The sequence below is a fragment of the Calypte anna genome, chromosome 3 (assembly GCF_003957555.1).
Source record: "Calypte anna isolate BGI_N300 chromosome 3, bCalAnn1_v1.p, whole genome shotgun sequence".
Lineage (NCBI taxonomy): Eukaryota > Metazoa > Chordata > Aves > Apodiformes > Trochilidae > Calypte > Calypte anna.
The window spans coordinates 114512178-114533428 of NC_044246.1; the positions used below are offsets into that span (position 1 = coordinate 114512178).

General features: G+C 46.3%; 1 protein-coding gene across 1 annotated transcript in view; it reads left to right on the forward strand.

The window, feature by feature from the left end:
- Nucleotides 1–233: 233 nt before the first annotated feature.
- NCOA1 (nuclear receptor coactivator 1) overlaps nucleotides 234–21251 on the forward strand; it is a 197566-nt gene continuing 176548 nt past the window's right edge. The window contains exon 1 of the mRNA XM_030447816.1: nucleotides 234–548. The gene's annotated coding sequence lies outside the window, so the exon portion shown is untranslated. The remainder of the gene's footprint in view (nucleotides 549–21251) is intronic.

Below are 21251 nucleotides of genomic sequence, written 5' to 3' on the forward strand. Positions count from 1 at the left end.
CCTCCGCCCCGCATTGCCGCCGCCCGGTCCGGAGCCGCAGGGGAGAGCGAGGGGCTGGTGGATGAGGGGCGGGGGGAGGGAAGATGGCGGCGGGCAGCGACTGAGAGGAGAGGAGGAGGAGGAGAAGGGAGGAGGAGGGATCCGGGCCGGGCCACGGCGGCCTCCTCCGACACCGCCCCCCTCGTCCTCCGTACCCAGCTCCGCCCCGTCCCGCCGGGAGGGAGAAGCGGCGAGCGAGCCGGAGCCCCGCAGCCGAACCGCGCCGCCCAGGCAAGGGGCCCCGGGTGCCCGGGAGCCCCGCAGCGGGAACCGGGGCCCCCAGCAGGACTCTGCCGCTTTCTCCGCCGCTATCAATCAACCACCGCTCCCGGGTCACCGCCATCGCGCCGGGGGCTGCTGCCAGCCGGGCAGCCCCCCTCGGGGCCGCCCCCGTCGCCTGGCCGGGGGAGTCGCTGTCGCGTTGCCCGTTGAGCTCCGCGGCCTCAGCCCCGGCGGCGGGGGGTGGTGGTGAGGGGGGGAGGCGGCTGTCACCCAGGCAGCGGCGGCAGGTGAGTGGCGCCCGGCGGGAGGGAGGGAAGGAGGGAGGGAAAGAAGGAGGGAGGGAGGGAAGGCGGGGGAGGACGAGAGGGGACACGCCGGCCGTGGCCGCCCCGCCGCGCAGGGCGGGGGTGTGTCTGGCGGGGGCCGGCCCCCGGTTCCCCCCCGCCGCAGCCCCCCGGCCTGCAGCTGTCACGGCAGGGGAAGAGGAGGGGGGAACAGCCCGGCCCCCCGCCCCGGGCTGCCATGGCGGCGGGCGGAGCGCGGAGGGGGCGCCGCGGCCTCTCCCCCTCCTCCCCGTCCCGCTTCTCCCCTCGCCCGCCCGCCTCTCCCTGAGGAAGGGCCGCCTCGGGGGACCCTGCGCGGCGAAGCCCCTCCCGCTTCGGCCGGTTAAATCCCAGCCCTCTTTTTATTATTTTTTCCTCACTATAGCCCCTCCACCCCTTATTATTAATTTAAAGTTGATCAAAAAAAGTGAAAAAGCAGTTTTTTGGTTTTTATTTTGGGGTTGTTTTTTTGTTGTTGTTGTTGTTTTGTCCTCACACTTCTCCTCTCCGTCCCTCTCCACCTCAGCCCTTCCCCGGCTGGAAGATGGCTGAGGGGAGACAGCGGGGCCTCGGCCGGGCCTGCGGGGGATCCCCCTCTCCTCCTCCTCCTCCTCCTCCTCCTCCTTCTCGCCCCGCTCAGGGAAAACGCTTGGTTTTGTGGCTTTTTAGGTGACAGCTCTTTGTCCGCCTGTCACACGGTGTCTGTCTGTCCCTTCGCTGTGTCCCTGTGTCCCCCCGGCCCGGCCGGTTCTGGTTGTCACAAGTTCTGCGGTGGGTCAAGCAGGGAGAGCCCGAAGTGACCCTGAGGTACCGGGGGGAAAGCTCGGGGACCATCCCTCTCCGGGAGGGTTTTGTGGAGAAACTGGGACCATAGTGGGGGATGCCAGAGCCTCCAGTTTTGGGGTTTCTTTTTCGGTAGAGTTGGCTCTGCAGGATGCTGGCGGGGAAGGTGATGTCCTTCCCGAGCTTGCCCTAAATTCACCTCATTCTCCAGAGAAACGGAGCAGATTGCAAATAACCCCCCCGGTACCTGGCGGTGTGGGTGCAAGGGGTTGCCCCACGTTTGTGACCGCTGGAATATGACATTTTTAGGTGTGGAAAAAACACAAAAAAAAAAAATCTCTGGTGGAAAGGCTGTTTCCTTCCCGTGCAGGTTGCTACACATGCTCACAGCTCCACGGTTTCCTAGGTGCGTTTTGACCTTTTGGTGGCTGAGAACTGGGTCGTGCACGTAGGGTGACGGTCTCCTGGTTTTTTGTTGTGTGTGGTGGGTGGTTTTTTTCTTATTTTTGCACCCAAAAGAGCATGTTTGCAAAGATGGGAAGGTGTGGAGAACCATCCAGGGTTGCTGCTTAATCGGCGTAGAGTTAGGTATCAAATTTTCACCACTTAAACCAAAAGAAAAGAAAGAAAGAAAAAAAGGAGTGACACAGCAAAGTATATTAAAATGGGAAATTTGGGCTCGTGTGGGTGGTGCTTGTGTGTTCTTCGCCCTGTCTCATGGCTTGTGTTCTTCATGATGATGGTTTAGACTGAAAAAAGGAAAAAAAAAAAGATGGGGTTTGTGTGGGCTGGCAGATATATACATCTATATATCTGTGTGTAAGATTTGCATGTGTGTGTGTATATGGCTTAATGTACCTGGTGAGTTCTGGTAGGAAGATGTTAGATTGAAAGGAGGAAGGAAGATGCTTTGTTTACTTCTTGAGAGATGCTCTGTCCCGTGGAAGTTTAGAGGCTGTGATCCTGCAGAATATTTCAGAAGCAAGGATGTACCTGGTCTGAACTTGTGCTGTGGCCATCAGCTTTTTTTTTTTTATTCCAAAGCGAAGTAAAAAATGAATGCTACATCAGGAGGTATACAGAGTATTTGGGGCTGCTGTACCTGGGAGCAGGGAAACATTGTAAACCAAGGAAAAGACCGATAGAAAGCCACAGATTTGCAGAGCAGCTTGGTAAGTGGTGTAGTATCCGGAGCTTTGCAGCTCCTTGTTTTGTGAAAACGATTAAAGTTCAAGTTGCCACTTAAAGGGACAAACAGCTCTTGATGGTAGATAATAAACAGTAGTAACTTTGGCAATACTGCACCTGGCTCCGGGCCGATGGGCATGATGAAATGTTTAAATCTCAACTTATTTGCTCAAGATGGGTATCTGGTGTTTGAAACCTGTTGCCAAACAATATGGCAGCACAAATCCTTGCTTCCAAAACAAACAGGGTTGCCTTGAGAAGTCAACTGGGGGCTTGAGCTGGGCAGGAGGCAGACCTTGACTTCTTCTTCAGCATGGACCCACTCTGATTTTTGGCATGCTTGGTTTTTTTTTTTGGTTATTTCCCCCCTCCCACCCCCATTTAATTAATAATTTTATTTTTTTTTGCCCTCTGATAAGGCTCCAACACATGCTCACAACGGCATGACTAATTCATACAATTAGTCATAGGCTTCCAGTCCAGATTTATGGGAGCAGTATCACTGTCATTCTCACGTCGTAAAAAGGTTGTGCTGGGGGACATGTGCCCTCCTTTGACTTGTCTCAGGCCTCCTGGCACGGTTCTGGGGTGGGCTGCTAGAAATATTTGAAGCCTTTTGGGATTATTAGGTTTATTTAATGATATAAGAGTATTTTGAAGGAAAAGATCCGCTGGAGATCAGCACCTTGGTGCTTGCTAATCTGAGGGGGGTAATTTACATGAGGCTCTGCAGGGTTTGTCAGAAATGAAGGTGTGAGTGCTACTACTAAAAATATCCAGTCTCCAACATAAATAGTTTGCCAGTTGAAAAAAAAATAATTATATTTTGGACAAGGAAACTATTTATATGACGAGTTATTCTTGTTTTGCTTGGTTGACTGTGTTTCTTTGAAGTGTGGTTCTTATCTCTTTGATCAAAGAGGAGAAATAGAAAAAACCCCATAGTCTTAAAAGTTAGATTCTGCCTTTAAAGATGGGATTTAAAGCAGGAAAGACTTGGATTAACAGGTAAATACTTTAACCAGGTATTCCTGAGAGGCCAGCATGGTGTGTAATACTCTGTAGCATGTGGCCAGGGCTTCTCCTCATGAGTTTTAATTGCTGGCAGATCAAACAAGTAATTTTTTATTGGTGGTTCTATGTTCTCTGCAGTGCTGCAGCTCCCCAGAACCCCACGCACGGGCTGGGTTTTCCAGTGATGTGAAAATAAAAGCCAGAGTGGACCCTCCTTCCAAAATACTTCCAGCTTAAACATGAAGAGGTGGAAGAGTGGAGTTGTGATGGGGAATCATAGAATGGGTTGGGTTGGAAGGGACCTTAAAAATCAACCAGGTCCAAACCTCCTGCATGGTCAGGGACACCTCGCCCAGCCGAGGTTGCTCCAAGCCCCATCCAGCCTGGGCTGAGACACTGCCAGGGATGGGGCAGCCACAGCTTCCTTGGGCAACCTGGACAACCAGGGGCTCAGCACCCTCAAATTCAAGAATTTCTTCCTCATCTCCAACCTCACTCTCCCCTCTTCAAGTTTTAACCCATTTCCCTTGTCCTCTCCCTACCCCCCCGTGTCCACTGCCAGGGATGGGGAAGCAGCTGGCTGGTGGTGGCCATGAGGAGAGTCAATATTCACAGCACATTAGCAGCCTAAATATGGAGGGTTTGGCTTTTTCTTTTTATATTTTTTATTTTTTTCCAGAATAAGATTGCAGTGACCCTGTCTGGAATAGGATGTTTGCCTGTAGCTGCAGTATTAAAATTTCTGGCTTGCTTGTGAACAGCTTCAACATTTTTGCATACCAAGCCTGGCACATGTGAGTCAAGGTGATGCAGAACAGGTTTTTGTACCATTACAGCAGCATCTCCATGTAAAGCTGACCATTTGAAATGCTGTGGGACAAACTTTAAAAGTGTTTGGCTAGAAAGGATGTGTCAGCACCCTGTGCTTTACCTGGGCTCCTGTCATTTACAAAAGAAAAACAAAACAAACAAACAAAAAATAACCAAACCCAAAACCCAGCAAAACTGCTGAACTGGTTTGGAGGTTCTTTAAGCCTGAACTAATTTACCTGGCTGGGAATGTAGGTTAGAAACTAGGCTTTGCTTGGCTTTGGGCTAGTGCCAGCAGGCTCCGCAGGGAAAAGGCAGGATAAATAGCTTCTGCACTGATAATCCTGCAATATTCTTCCTACTGTTTCCTCTGAAAAGATAGGCAGGTTCTCTTGCAGTTGACCCAGTTGACTGGGAAGCAATCCCAGCGTGTCTCAGCACAAGGAGCAGCAGGATATTTCCCTCAGGTGCCCTTGGGTGAGTGAGGGGGGGAAAAAAAAAAACCCCAGGATGGGGTTTTATGGGCAGGCTCTGCAGGCAGAATCCTCACCCAAGTGCTAGGGTCTGAGAGAGAAGGTTGCATGGGCTAAACTAGGTAGATTTGTTAACCAGCTGAGGTAAATCTGCACATGGATATTCTGAAATCTGTTTAAACCTGCTTACTGGTTTATTATCTTCTGTCAGCTGAGGCAAGCTAGCCTGGCAGTCGTGTTTAAACCCGTGTGTGTCCACGCAGAGGTTTGCCTTGGTTTAGTGGAGCCAGTGCAAGTTGGTGAGTTATACAGAGGTGATTTAAGGAAGGAAGATAGTGCAGTGGGTATCTAAGCCACCAATTTGCTGGCTTGCCTTGGTTGGTGATCTCTGCAGCATCCACATTTTGCTCTAAGGATCCCCAAACTCTCAGTTTCTTAAAGCTGAGCAGTGGAGGGGCTCTTAAATGTGTTTGCATTTTTTTTTTTTTACAGAGGGAAAGGGATCCTCAAGCCTTAGGTCCTGTTTTAAACAAGTGTTAGAAACGCCCCAATCAAAGCTGTTCCTGCAAGTAGCTATTTTGGAACAGAAGTCATTAAAATGTCTATTTTGAGCTAGTTGTGTTTATTTTGTGTTTATTTTTAATTATCTATCATAAGAATATGCTATGAAAGCAGCTCAAAAGAGTGTTTCTTTGGCTTATTTCCCCCACCCCCTCCCCACTATTTAAATGTGACATCTGAAATCCCAAGGGCCTCATTTTTTTTTGATTTTCAGAGTGTGAAGACTTTATAAATCAGGCAGCACACCAGGCAGGGCAAGAAGTAGCCTTGTTCCTTGTATTTATATGATGAAATTACCAACGAGGAACTGTTTGAAACCCAAACAAGTCCATAGCTTTCCCACAGCATCTGGAATTCAGACCTGGGTTGTGAATGGAGGGATATGTTTAGATCACAACACTACCCTAGGATCAAATGATAAGAAGTGGTGTCATGTGTATCAAAATGGTGAGGGGTTGATAAAGTTATAGCAGTGATTTCTGTTAAATGCAGCAAATGATGTCTTTGGAAAAAGGGACTTGGGAAGGGAGAGAGATTCTGACCCCACAGCATGGTCATCCCTGTTCAGAAAGTTTCAGAATAATACTTGCTGTTTAAATAATAATAAAAATCATCATAATGATGATGTATTATAATTTTTCCCTAAACCTGCACTGAGAGTTTAACAGAGAAAACTGAGTTTTTCTCTTTTAGTTTTCCATTCACACTCTGTAACTCCTGGATTGAAGAAACAGGAGAGAAAAGCCCTGAACTTTTCAGACCATGACATCAGTTTTGTGTGTAAATTGGACAAGAAAACTTGCAGTTTGGACTGCTTAACTTCTCTTTCTTCTGAGCTCTTGCCAATCCCATATTTACCACCTCTCCTCCTTCTCTTCTCCCCTAGAGCATTTTGCTCTTAATCTGAAGCTTTGTGTCCAATTTTATCCACGTACTTCAGAGACCTTGAATAAGTTGAGAGATAAACTTTTTAGTGGAAGTGCTAGTCAACCTCTGTCTTTTTTTTTTTTTAAACAAAAGCCTGACTAACCTGCAAAGGATTTTGTGACCAGTTCTTTTAAAACATATGAAAAAATCTGTAGATTTATACCCTGAGTGTGTAAGCTTGGGCCCTTTTCTTTCATGTGTTTCTTAAGGGTGATTGCTGACAAGGTGAGTGCTGGGTTTTCCTGCTAAATCTGTAATAATTCTGCTAATTCTGGCAGTTATGCTGCTTTTTTTTTTTTATGAGCAGCAACTTCCAAGCAGAATTTGAAAAGGGAAGCTTAGCAGGATGAGTTCACCAGACTTTCCTCCGTGCTTCAGCTGGGAAGGTGAATACCAGACAAGCATTTTTTTTAATGGTGGAAGATGCTGCTGTAGGGATGGAGGAATGATAACTGGAAATGTTTTTAGTAGAAACATCTCTAGCAGAAGCCAGTGGATCATGCTGCATTCTTACAAGACTTGTAAGTCCAAATTTAATAATGAAACACTGAGTGCAGGGTGTTGTTGAGGATATGAAACCTGAGCGTTTACAAGGTGCTTGTATCTCAGCTTACTGGAAAGCTGAGCCCAAAGTCCCAATGTGGATTGAAATGTAATTAGTGTGAAGCCTAACTTGTTATTGTATGAATAGTTAAGAGTTTCTTGGAATGGAACTGGTGGGTAAAATACCTCTGTTCCTTGCCTCCAAATGTCATTTTAAGAATGTTGGTTTATGGAATAAGTGAGAGCTGCTGGTGCAGGCTCAGGTAAAACACCACGTTCTGTGACTCAGAGGGGAGGAAAAAGGACTGAAACCAGCCCTGCCTCTGGCAGCACGGAACTCTTGCTTTCTTTTAAATCCAGGTTATGAAAATCCAGCACTTTAGAATATGCTTTGTGTTTCTGCTCTTTGCAAGCTTGCTGCTCTTTCAGCTGTATCCTATTGTCCCAGCAAATGTTTTTCTATAGAGGTCGTTCTTCAGTGTTCTCTGTAAAAAGAATTTTCCCTGGGTGTCTGAAATCACATTCCCAGATTTGTATTTTAGTGTAATTGGATTGTTTTAAAGTGTGGAATATCCACTGAAGGCATAGGGGAAGCTGTGGGATCCCAGCACCTCTTGACAGCTAGATTAATAGTTATGTCCTTAACCTTTTAAACAGTTTACCCAGACTTGATGGAGTTGGCATGAAGTTCTGTGTTTTAGAAGATGCAGTGGTGAGAATCCCTTTGAAGGCCCAAAATAAATGAAAAAAAAAAAAAAAATAAAAAGCTTTTAATGAATTAAGAGATGCCATTGAAAATAGCATTTGGCCTCATTTTCTGCTTTTGTTGTTGCTGGAAATGGAAACATTACTGTATGTACAAAGCTTTCTGTATGGGAAATCATTTCTCTGGTAAATATCCTTTAATCTAGTTTATTTTTTCAAATTCAGTGAAAACAGAAAAATACCCTGCCTAAATGCTATTAATTAAATCTCTTTCCATGTGATGTAATGTGACAATTTAATATACTCTTCTGATACTCTTGTGGATGAAATAGATTTCAACACAGCATCTAAAAGCAAAGTACAATTTGATACTGCAGGCTAGAACCCAAACCTGGGCAGTTCCATTAAACCAAAAAGCTGTTTCATTTGTCAAGCTGAACATTCAAAAGTTGAGGAAAAAAACCAGATGCAACTGTAATTATTTGTAGCCACATGATAGTTTTTCCATAAATTCTCTGACTTATTCACTGTATGGGATGGACTGACACAGTGGAATGGATTAGGGTTGCACAGATGATCATAAATCTGTTACTCTCTAATTTTTACTGCTTGGATTTGCAACCTACTTAATTTCCTTCTAATGTTTTTAGATGATAATCTCCTTTTTTGACATTCATTTTTGGTAGGAGCAGAGGATCACACATGTATCAGCACTTTTTTGCTGTGCCCTTGCAAGATAGAAATATTATTCCAATTTTTATGCTCTTTTTTTTTTTCTTTTTTGGGTAAATAAGCCAGGATCACAGCAATTGGATAATCTGCCCAAGTAGCAGGGTGTTAGTGAATGGTAGAAAAGCACTTGACAGGTTATTCTGAAGTACCTGGTGCACTTGACCTCTCTGGTTGTGTATGTGGATTTATTAAATTGGGTGCAACTTTCCTTGAATTTTCCTTCATCTTTCCTTGAATTTTCCTTCATCTTTCCTTGAATTTTCCTTCAACTTTCTTTGAATTTTCCTTCAGCTTTCCTTGAATTTGCCAGCAAACCTCAGGACTCTTGGCTCCAGCAGTGTCTGTGTCACTGACATCTGCCCAGGGGCATCTGTTGGCTTTTGTTTTTCAGAGCAGGGGTTCCCAAACTGTGGCAGGCAACTGCTCCTGGTGTGCAGACAGCTTCCAAACAGGGAATTTTGTGATGTGAAGGCAGGAAGGAACTCTTGGTGCCACATGTGGATGGGTGGGTGAGGGACCCTTGGTGTAGGTGGGTCCTCGTGGTTGCATTCAGGAGTTGTCAGCACATACAAAGAGCCAGAAAATGGGGGTTTGTAAGGTGTGCTGGGACTTCTGATTGAGATGTAGAGGAGTGAGGATGTGTGCTGAGTCCTTCTTTGGGAAGCAGATGTTGTCCAGAGAAGGACAGTAGAGCTGAGGAAGGGTTTGGAGCACAAATCTGGCCAGGAGCATCTGAGGGAGCTGTGGGTGCTGATCCTGGAGCAGAGGAGGCTGAGGGGAGACCTTGTGGCTCTCTGCAAGCCCCTGAGAGGAGGTTGGAGCCAGGGGGGGTCGGGCTCTGCTCCCAAGGAAGAAGGGATGGGACAAGAGGAACTTTTGGCACACCTCAAGTTGTGCCAGGGGAGGTTTAGGTTGGAGCTGGGGAAGAATTTCTGCCTGGAAAGGGTTGTCAGGGCCTGGCCCAGGCTGCCCAGGGCAGGGCTGGAGTCCCCATCATGCCTGGAGGGGTTTCAGAGCAAGCCCTGGGGATGTGGGGATGAGGGACATGGGGCAGGGGTGGCCCTGGCACTGCTGGGTTAGCTCCTAATCCCAGGCTGGATTTTGGAGCATGTGGTGCTTTCCCTGGCAGGGATGTTTGCCCACCTGGAGATGGGTCTGGACCTGGGAAGGGTCTGGAGAGCAAAGAGAAGGTCTGGAGAGTAAAGAGGAGGGTCTGGAGAATATCAGGAAGGGTTTGGAGAAGTTTTGAGGAGGAGGTTGGAGCCAGGGGGGGTCGGGCTCTGCTCCCAAGGAAGAAGGGATGGGACAAGAGGAACTTTTGGCACACCTCAAGTTGTGCCAGGGGAGGTTTAGGTTGGAGCTGGGGAAGAATTTCTGCCTGGAAAGGGTTGTCAGGGCCTGGCCCAGGCTGCCCAGGGCAGGGCTGGAGTCCCCATCATGCCTGGAGGTATCCAAAAACCCTGTGGAGATGTGGCACTTCAGGACACGACGTCCTTGGAGTGGTGGTGGTGGGTTGTTTGATGGTTGGACTTGATCAAGGTCTTTTCCAACCTTGATGATTCCACGATAAACGGGGGTGAGCATGGCAGGTGGGGAGCAAAGGTTTTGGCATTTGGTGTTGGGGTGGTCACGGGCAGAAAGAGAACAAACAGAACTTTTATGTCCTGGTTTGTCTAAATGAAGTGTGGTGAGGACAGGACCGAGGTTTCCAGTTCAGGGGCGGGCAAGATGGACCAAACCTTGCTGGGTGAAAAACATCCCCCCAGTAGAAGGGGCAGGGGAGGAGGAATCTGGTTTGGGAGGCTGAGCGTGTGTGTACCCGTCTCTAAAAAAGCAGAAACACATTGGTGCTGCTGGGCTCCAAAAAAAAAAAAAAACAACAAAACCAACCCAAAACTGCAGCTTTCATTCCCCAACTTAGAACAGCCCAGCTTGTCACTGCGGTTGTTGACTTGCTTCTAGGTGTGCGTGCATGGTGCTACGTGCAGGGAGAGCTGGATTCCTGAATTTCTCCTCTGGCCACAGAATGTATGATTACAGAGATACCGTGGACTTCTTGCAACCAGTATTAAATAACTTCTGAAAGCTTTTTAAGGAGGTCTTTTAAAAACAAGAAGCGAAGCTTTTTGCTCATGGGTTTTCCTCCTGGATGCTGGGGGAAAAAAAAAAAAAGAAAGCAAGAAAACACCACCACCACCCCCCCTCTTCTACACTGGTTAATTCATGCACTTTGCGTGCAGCTGGCAGGCTGGAAATAAACTCTTTGGGGTTTGTAAAAACAGTTTAAAGAAATCTAGTTAAACAAGATTTAAGTTTCGTTGCGGGGGTTTAAAGCACGAGGGGAGAACGTACAGAACGGATGTTAAAGATTAAAAAAAAAAATGTAAAAAGCAACATCCCCCCTCCCCTGAAAGAATACTCACCTGGAAATGTTTTCCTCCCTCTGTCCTGCCTGTTCCTCTGCTGAGAGGGGGGAACTTTTTTCATCCTAAAACGTTTTTGATCCTAAAACAGGGGGGTTGCTGCACTTGGGTGTTTGGCAGCTCTGTCAGGGCTATTGCACCACTCCATCTGCCCCCACACCCCCCCCATCCCCAAAGTTTTGCCTTGCTGCAAATGTAGGCACCTTCCAGAACTCCTGCTTGTTGTAACAAAGTTCCTCCCTGTCCAGAGAATACTGGGGATTTTTTTTACCCAGTGTCAACAGCATCTCTGGGGAGCAGGGAAGCATTCCCAGCTCCCAGATGGGCACAGACTCATCCAGCTTGCCCCAGGGAAAGCTGGAGATGCAGTATTTGACCTTTGTCTCTGCAGTCTGCATTTACCCTTTGAACAGTTGGGTCTCCAGCCTTTAGCTTTTGGTTTAAATTGTTGAAATCCAATCCAGCAATATAATTTTAATTTGTTTACAGAGAGGGTTCTTCAGCAAGGCCTCCTGAAGTGCGAGGAATAAGAAACAACTGCTACTTGAAGGCAGAAGAGCTGAGTTTGTTTCAAGCTGTTTAAAAGCCTCTGGTTCAGAGATAAGTGTGTATTTTACACCCCGATCAGCAAATTATAATGAGATTTAGAGAGCTAAATGAGTTCTCTCCTAACCCACAGAACCATCCACGTGGCTCAGCGTGGAGCTATTGTTCTCCTCAGCCCTCACTGGTGAAATAATTTAGGAAATTGTGATATGCTGCAAACTGGATTTAATCAGCAAGGGGTTTCCACCTTCAGAAGATGACTGAAGTGGCTAGAAGGCATTTTTCAATGTCCACAAAGGTTTCTTCACAAGGAAAGGAGTCCTTGTGTTCCTAGCAGTGAAAAAAGGGCTATCTGGAGCCTCAAGCACGTGAACAGGCTGTAGGATTAAGTGTTCTCTGTTGTGATGAGTGGAAGTTACGTCTTCCAAGTACTGGAAATTTCTAAAAGGCTGTTCTGTTTCTCCATCAGGAGAAGATAATGAGAGAGTACAAGCGAGGAGGGGTCATGGTAGAGAATACAAACATGGAAAGCAGAGGGGGAGCTGGTGCTTCTTCCCTCTTGAGTAGTGAAAAGGAGATGGTCTTGACAAAAATGGTAATAGGATCTTTGTGGATTGATCCATCCCGTGGCAGGATGGTCCTTCACTGGCAGGCTGGCGTGGAAGTATCAATCATTTTTGACACTCAGACATACAAGGGGAAAAGATTTTAAACTGGAAGAGGGGAGATTTAGGTTAGAGATGAGGAAAAAATTCTTTCCTGTGAAGGTGGTGAGACACTGGAACAGGTTTCCCAGAGAAGCTGTGGCTGCCCCATCCCTGGCAGTGTCTCAGCCCAGGTTGGATGGGGCTTGGAGGCCCCTGGGCTGGTGAGAGGTGTCCCTGCCCATGCAGGGGGGTTGGAACTGGATGAGCTTTAAGGTCCCTTCCAACCCAAACCCATTCTGTGATTTTATTCTATTCAAAGGACTGGAGTTTTGCTGCAGGTGGTTCAGAGTTTCCTCTGTGGTTGCATTCAGCTGCTTCTTGCAGTTCTTACTGTGGTGTTGAGAGCAATGTGTGGTTGAGGTGGAACAACAAGAGGATTGCACCTGGGGGGGAACACACAGCAATGCTCTGCAGGGGGGGGGGGTTACATCCCTTGCCTGGAAAGGTCAGGCAGCAGTGGCTGGAAATTTATCTCAAAACTCCTTGTCTGAGCCTTGAGTTCTTTCCACCCCCCTGTTCACAGCAGATTGTCAAAACTGAAGGGAGTTTTTCTCCTCTTTTTAGTTGGTTGTGTTTCCAGATGATTTTTTTTTCCCTTTCCCTTTAGCATTGAAGCCAAGCTTTGTTTATTCCAGGCTCATTTCCTACTCTGCTGTGTAAGGCTACCACGTACTCAGCTCAAGGTCTCTGAAAATGTTATGAATAGTCTTATCTCTACCAGCTTCTTGAATACATCACAGGTTTTGTGTACCTGGCTATTTTGAACCTCATCCACATAAATAAAAAAAAAAAAAAAAGAAAAAAAAGTCCTTATCTTTTTTCTTTTTTTTTTTTTTTTTTTTTTTAATCTGGAATGACCTATGAGAATTCTCATGGGGGAGAAAATTAGTATGCATGTACTCAGAGACAGAGCTGGCTGAGGCACAGGCACAGATTTGCTCAAGAAACACAGAACCCAAAAATGCAGAAGCTGGTTAGATTGAAATCACCAGATATTGCTGTCTATAGAATAATTTATCTGAGTTTTTGTCATATTTTGGTCGTTTCTTTTTTTTTCCCACCCCGTGTTGGTGGGTAGGGTTCTCAGGCTTCAGTTTTAGTACCTAATTCAGTCATTTGTGCTCTGAAATGATAAAGGAATTATCAAAATGTTATCTGTTAAGTCAGTACAGAAGGGTCTGAATTAACTGGTAATTGCTTGTCTTCAAACTGAGGATATGCTGCTGTTTGCTGAAGATCATTTTATGTTTCCTTGGTTTGAGATGGCTTGAAACCTGATTTTTTGGAGGCTTAAGTAATTTGCTTGTCCTCCTTGATTTTGCTCCTCTAAAAAATTAACAAGTGTGTCACTTCCCTCTATCAGGATTAATCACCCGATGGCAAAGCCCTTTGGAGGGAACTGCAAAACATTTACTCATGGAACTTAAACCAAAGTCCTCATTTTTCAAAGGGAGAAGAGTTGAACTTACCTGCTCCTTCTCCCCTCCCCAAAAGGCTTTGTCCTACCTGCAGCTCCTGATCTTATCCCATCCAGAGGGACCTGGCCAGGCTGGAGAAGTGGAATCCTGCAAACTGCAGGAAGCTCAACACGGCCAAGGGCAAGGTTCTGCAGCTGGGTGGAGGCAATCCCATGGAGAAATAGAGGTTGGGAGGAGAAAGGATTGAGGGCAGCCCTAAGGAGAAGGACTTGGGGGTGGGGGTGGTGGAGCAGAAGCTCAACATGAGCCCTCAGGGTGTGCTTGGAGCCCAGAACCCAACCATGTCCTGGGCTGCAGCAAAAGAAGCACAGAGAGGGGTCGAGGGAGGGGATTCTCCCCCTCTGCTCTGCTCTGCTGAGACCCCACCTGGAGTTGTGTGTCCAGTTCTGGAGTCCCCAACATCAGAAGGACACAGAGCTCCTGGAAGGTGTCCAGAGCAGAGCCACTCAAATGCTCAGAGGGCTGAGCAGCTCCCTGGGAAGCCAGGCTGAGGGATTGGGCTTGTTAAGCCTGGAGAAGAGGAGGCTCCCAGGTGAGCTCAGAGCAACCTTCCAATATCTGAAGGGGCTCCAAGAAAGCTGGGGGAGGGCTTTGGACATGGGGGGGTCGGGAGAGGACAAGGGAAATGGGTTAAAACTGGAAGAGGGGAGAGTGAGGTTGGAGATGAGGAAGAAATTCTTCAGTTTGAGTCCCAGGTTGCCCAAGGAAGCTGTGGCTGCCCCATCCCTGGCAGTGTCTCAGCCCAGGTTGGATGGGGCTTGGAGCACCCTGGGCTGGGGGAGGTGTCCGTGACCACGCAGGGGGTTGGAACTGGATGAGCTTTAAGGTCCCTTCCAACCCAACCCATTCTATGATCCTGATGCTGCTGTGGGTGAAGACCTGGGTGGGCTACTTCTGACAAGAAATGCACGGTCTGAAGGATTTTTGATGTACCAAAGGACTGGAATTCTTCTTGAAAATTTTGTAGTTGTGAGTAGGAGAAGAAAATCTGTATAAAATAGTGTCTTCTGACTGGCTTTGGAATCACAACTGCTCCTGCTGGGCCTCTCAGATAGACTTGAAAAGGCATCTTGGCTTGCATTATAGGTTAACCCAAATAAACGTTTAGTAAGTAATAGCAGTAATTAGTATTTATAATGAGGTAGTAACAGGCAACCTGAATTAGCCCAAGCTCCCATTGTGCCTGAAACTAAACAAACAAATAAGCTACTGAGGGAGGGACTGCCCTGATTCAATATATTTGTCATTTCTTCCCTTACCTCTGAAATGTCACGTAATGTGATATCTGGTACATGGGTTTTTTTTTTTCAGTCACGTAAGCATAATATTTAATAATATCTACAGGCTGCATTTTGCTTACCTGGATTCCTGTTGATACACCCAAGCTGTGTTTAGGTTCTGTCTTCAGCTGCCTTTTAAATTCAAATACTCCTCCTTGCGTGTAGAGGATGTCGTGTAAGAACTTAGGTGGTGTGGAGGCTGCTTGGAGCTGGCAGGCTTGTGATTAAGGATTTTCAGACTGAAAAGTATATCAGCAGTTTTCATAGGCATGGGGTGTGGAGATAAATACTTGAGTAACGATTTAGTGTGTGTTTACAGTGAAAAAAAAATGAGGAAAAATGGCTGAAAACCCCCCCCTGTTTTTCCAGCATATGTAATATTTTATACCCTCTCTTTCTCAGTTCCATCTGTACTTTATTGTTTTGGACTATAGCTCTTGTGCAGCTATTGTAGTTTACCAAAAGTTTGGAGGATATATTTCAATATTTAGGCTTTTGTGATGAAAATTGCTTTGGGTGAGCTGTGGTCTGCAACAGAACCTTAGGGAAACCATCTGTGAGCTGGGCAAACACAACCCTCCCTGTATCCACCTCCTTGTGAAATCTGGCATTGGTATTTTCTGTTTTAATGGGAATTTGTTCAGTTCCTACCTAGGCACCTCTTTAATACATGGAAAGTATTTAATAGCCAGCTTGAGCATTATGAACTATTTTTCATGTAAACTTGATTTATTGAAGCTGGTGATATCTATTAAAAACCATCCACTTACAGCCTGTCCCAGCTGAGTAATACATGTTCATGGCATAGGGGTCTGAATATTTCAGCATGTACATAAAAACTGCTGCCTAAATAATGTTACTTCCTTTTCCAGACAGAAGAGCCAGAATTTTTCACTCCTCTCTGGCACTGCTTTGATGCCTGTAAATACTATTGCACAGTTATATATTGGTTTTGTTGCATCAGGACACTTATCTCAGGGCAAAGAATGGATTTTGCTTGAGCATTGGTCAGGGGCTCATTTTTTTTGCCTCTTCCCACCCTCATCACTCATTGTATGGTTTGATACTCCAGTTCTTGTGTTGAATTTAAAATTATGTGAACAGCTCTGTTTTTCTTTTTTTTTCTCTCCTTGCTGCTATGGTGGTTGAGCTCCACAATCCCTAAATTAATTTCCATTTAGTCTTTCTTGTGAGATATGAAAGAATTCCCTTTTCTGTTTGAGGGATTAAAGGCTCCAGGAGTTCAAGGCCAACTCTTAGACATTATTTAGTTGTTTGCTTGACTGGCACTCCAGGGCTGGTGGGGATTTGGTGTGGGTTCCTCCCACCCTCCTGAACACTCCTTCAACCAACAAGGAAAAAAAGTCCAAACCAACTTGAGAGCCATCAAACCTGAAAGTAGTTTTCTGCAGAAGATGAATTAGAGGAGGGATGAGAAGGTGTAAGAATGGAAAAACTTTTCCCCCATGGAAATATGATTGTTTGCTAAAAACTGAGAGAGGAGGCAGGTTGTCTGCACCAGGGAACAGGAGGAATTAACCCTTCCATACATTAGCTTTTTGGGGAGTAATGATGATGTTTTTCCATGGTATAAGTAGTACACAAAATTCCTCTTGGATTCTCCAGGAAGAGTGTTTTTTTCTTTGGTTTTTTTTTTTTTTTTATTTGCCTTAGCTGGACTCGCTCAAGATTTTAATGGATGTTTACAGCAGAGCTGAAAACAGATCCAAGATTTTTCTCATGTGTAACCCCAAGTTTGAACCACAAAACAATCTTTTCCAGTCAGCACAGATATTGGACCTTTTAATCCAAAGTTAAACCTGTGCAGTGAGTTGTGACAGAGTAGCTAAAGTCCTGGTTTTTTCTTTTTTTATAATGCTTCCCTTAGAAAATGGATACTTATATATTGAAAAACCTGCTTCTTTAGGCATGTATATTTAATAATGATATTTTGAGAGAAGACACATTGAGTTGTGCTCTCTCTTTTCATTGCTGTGGTAATACCTAAAGAAGAAATACCTCTTTTAATAAAAGTGTTTATTTTCCTTGATGTCCTGGCATTGAGGGAGAACTCCTTAATGAAGCCATGAAGATGCTGCCAGTAATTAGCATCCTTAAAAAGCTGATTTTCCATTTGGGTCTCACTTTATCAGCAGTTGTAGGGAGACAGGGAGGCTGCTGAGGTGGAGGGGAAGGAGTTTCCCTGGAGTAAAATAAAGAGGAAAGATCAGCTGAGCAATTTTTTTCAAGGAGTGGGGACTGAAGAACTCCCCGTGGGGCTGCACCTGGGGTGGTGGTTGCTGCTTCCACCTTGCACACTTGAGGGCTTCAGAATGGTGTGGCTGGTGGGACTGGACCTGCTTGCAAGCTGAAGGAGCCTGGAGGTGTTGGATTGCCCTACCCTGCTTCAAACTTGCTTTTAAACCTATGAAATTTATAGAATTTTTTTTTTCCTGTGGGTTTCACAACCTTTCTCTTCAGGGAGCTCAGCTCAGGGTGATGGAGCTGACACTGTGGCACAGTGTGACCCAAGTGTCAGGTTTGGAGCATGGATGGGTTTTTCTTTTCCTCTATTTTTTATTTGTTTTTGGTTTGTTTGTTTGGGTTTTTTGTTTGTTTTGGGTTTTTTATTGTTGCTGTTTTTTGCTTTAATTGAATAACTGTGTCTTAATATGGAAGTTTGTAAGAAAAGAGCCCTCACCTCAAGGCTCCATGATCATTGAATCATAGAATGGGCTGGGTTGGAAGGGACCTCAGAGCTCATCAAGTCCAACCCTTGATCCACTCCCCCCGTGGTTCCCAGCCCATGGCACTCAGTGCCACATCCAGGCTCTTTGGAAAGATCTCCAGACACGGAGAATCCACTACTTCCCTGGGCAGCCCATTCCAATGCCTGATCACCCTCTCCAGAAAGAAATTCTTTCTCATCTCCAACCTAAACCTCCCCTGGCACAACTTGAGACCCTGCCCTCTTGTCTTGCTGAGAGTTGCCTGGGAAAAGAGCCCAACCCCCCCCTGGCTCCAACCTCCTTTCAGGGAGTTGCAGAGAGTGATGAGGTCTCCCCTGAGCCTCCTCTTCTCCAGCCTCAACACCCCCAGCTCCCTCAGCCCTTCCTCACAGGAATTCTGCTGGATCCCTTCACAGCCTCCTTGCTCTTCTCTGGACCTGCTCCAGGACCATGATACAGTAGTTGTGTCACTAGACCTTAAGAGTCCCCTTATCTTGGGGACTTATTCCAAGTCCTGTCCTTGGGACCCTGGCATGGGGGAAGTGAGCTCTGCTGCAGGTTCTGCCCTCCTGGCAGGTAAATCCTGTGGTGTGGGGGAAGCATCATTTTCCTCTTGAGGTTTGAAAGCAATTCCCCAAGGGATGGCTGCTGGATGTACTGCAGTTACACGAGTGGGAATATCACTCCTGGGTAGTTTATTGGTGTAAATGTCTTCACAAAACCCTTGTGTAATCCCCTTAGCAAACTAAAAATATGTAGACCTTGATTTTACTGTTTATGAAGATTTTTATCCGGGATAAGGTAGTATTTGCTTCCAGCACACATGTGGGATCCATCTGGTTTTTGTTTTTTTTTAATGTTTTTGTGTTTTGGCAACATTTTGAGGGTATTACACCCTATCAGGATCTCTGAAATGAATTGTAACTTCTGCTTGAAATGGTTTAAATGACATTTCTGCTCCAGATTTGATGGGTACACGTGTGCTCTGTACACACAGCAGACTTTTTTTGTTTCCTTCTTCAAGTGTTGCTTTGGTTTTTTGGAAATTGTGACAAAAAGCATGATGTCAAGAATCAATTTTCTTCTCTTCCTCAAGAAAACCACCCTGGTGTGGGGAGAATTGCTTTGAGTTCCCAGCATGTAGGGTTGGAAAGAGCTGGGTCGTGCTGCTGGGGGATGAGTCAGGCTGGTGAGGCTGAGCTGGTTGGTTCTGGCACAGAGCTCTTCTGCATTTCATGCCTTGCCTCATGCTGCCTGTTTGCTTCAAGCAAAATGATGAATTGCACACAGTCTGAAAGCACCAAGTACTAGAAAAGCTTCCCCAGTGGAATTAAAAAAAAAAAAGAAAAAAAAAAAGAGATGCCCACTGCTGGCTTCTACCTATTTCCATTTTGAGACTAAAACCCTAACTTGAATTATTTTTTTTTTTTTAAGGGGTTGTGCATTAAACATTTCAGCTGTTGTTGTGTCTAAGGTAGAGGTTTCTTGAAGAAGTGAGGTGTCTTGTTTCTCACTTAGCTTAATGTTTGGGAGAAAGCCTCATAGAAACCTTTTCTTTGGCACAACCTGGCAATGCTACCGCTCACAACTCCCTGGTGAAATGATGAAGCACCTGCTGGAAAAAAAAGGAGTAGCAAAATATCAACAGTATGATCTAAACTGTATTTTTTGGCAAGCCTAAAACATATTTTTTTTATGATTTAATATTATAGATGGCATTCTCAGATGGCACGAGTTACTGCTGGGTTTTTATCCACTCCCCTTTTAAACTGATTTTAATAATAAAGAAGCTTTTGATTCCTTGTAGGTTGAGGACGTTTCAAAGACAGTTACCTATAGCTAGTGAAAGCCTTATCAACAGAAAAAAACCCCACAATAAACCACCTTATTAGTGAGAGTCACTGAAGCCAAAATGTGCATTATATAGGATTAGGGATACAAAGCAGTTTCCCAACTGGAAACTCAAGTGCTGGGGCTGAGCTGCAGCTCCCGGTTGTGCGCTTGGGGCAGTCCCTGAGCTCTCCACGTTGGGTTTCTGAAGGGCTCACGTGTATCAGCCTGCCAGACTTGTGCCTCTGCAACAGCTTATTAGAAGGTAGACTTCTAATATGCCTCATCTGTCAACAGGAGGCTGGCGTGGCTGACGTCTGCTGGAACTTGTAGAGAGAAATTAATTCCCAGCGTCACCCCAAAGTGTAAAAGTCCTCAGGTAGTTACATGGAGGTTTTCTTTTTTTGGCTTGTGAGTGGTTAAAGTCTGTGTTCTGCAGGTTTTGTGGAATCCCAGCCTGGTTTGGGTGGGAAGGGACCCTAAAGGTCATTTAGTGCCACCCCTACCATGGTCAGGGACCCCTCCCCCAGCCCAGGGTGCTCCAAGCCCCATCCAACCTGGGCTGAGACACTGCCAGGGATGGGGCAGCCACAGCTTCCTTGGGCAACCTGGGCAACCAGGGGCTCAGCACCCTCACCCCAAGGAATTCCTCCCTCACATCTCATCCTCATCTCCCCTCTCCCAGCTGCAAACCCTTCCCCCTTCTCCTAGCCCACTCCAGCCCATCCAGGACATCACCTTATTCCAGGCCACCACTAACCCATGTCCCACACCTGAGAATCACAGAATGCTCATGGCTGGAAAGGACCTTGGAGATCACCAAGTCCAACCAAACCATTTCTCCCTCCCTCCCTCCCTGCCCAAGATCTCCTCTCCATCTCCCCTCTCCCAGCTGCAAACCCTTCCCCCTCACAGGCTCCCATCCCTCCAGGCCCTTGTCCCAAGTCCCTCCCCAGCTTTCCTGGAGCCCCTTCAGGCACTGGAAGGTGCTCTAGGGTCTCCCCGGTGCAGCCTTCTCTTCTCCAGCCTCAACACCCCCAACTCTCATCCAACCTGGGCTGAGACACTGCCAGGGATGGGGTAGCCACATCTTGTCCAACCATGGGCTCAGCACCCTCACCCCAAACAATCTCATCTAATCTAATCTCTGAGCTTCATTAGAGAATGAGAAGGTTAAAGATGACTTGCTGGAAAAAAAGGGCAGAAAACTTGAAGATTTTTCTGGAATATAACTTCACACTCTTTCTTCATAATGACTTTGTAAAATGATATATAATGAGGCTCCAGAAGGAGATCTGTTTAAAAATAATTGTAATGTGCTGGAATTTTATATGAGAGTACAACAGATTTCTCAGTCTGCCAAACGCAGGGGCAGTGCCAGGAGAAAAAAGCACCTTGCCCACTGGCTTTGTCAGAGGAAAGAGGCTCACACTACAGGGTGCACAACACCTCAAAGAGGTTCCTTCCAGCTCCCTTGCTTTCATTTGATGTCATCTGGTTTATCTCATCCTCATCATCCCAAGATCACAGGTGACATCTGCACCCAGCTCAGCAGCACCCAGCAAGCCATTCTCTGCCTGCTAGCTTGAAAAGCTCTTTTCCTTGTTACTCCCCCAAACCAGTTGACAGCAGCTTCTTCCTCTGGCTTGCTTGGGATGTTCTTTGGCTGGTGAGTGGGAGCGTGCTGCTTGGTGGCTTCAGGAGAGCTTTGGTGTGGCAGGGAGAGAGAGAACTCCTGCCAGTGACTTACTGGAGACAATATAGTTACTGCATCCCCACAGTGACTCTATTAGGGTAATTGGATCCAACGTGTGGTGTAGAGCAGCAGAACATCACCATCCAGTAAAGAGCAGCTCAGCAGAGAGTGTTTGCCTCTGCTAAGGCTTTTTGTGGGATTATCTTTCCAAAAGGAGAGCAAAGTCCTTAATTCAAAAGCCA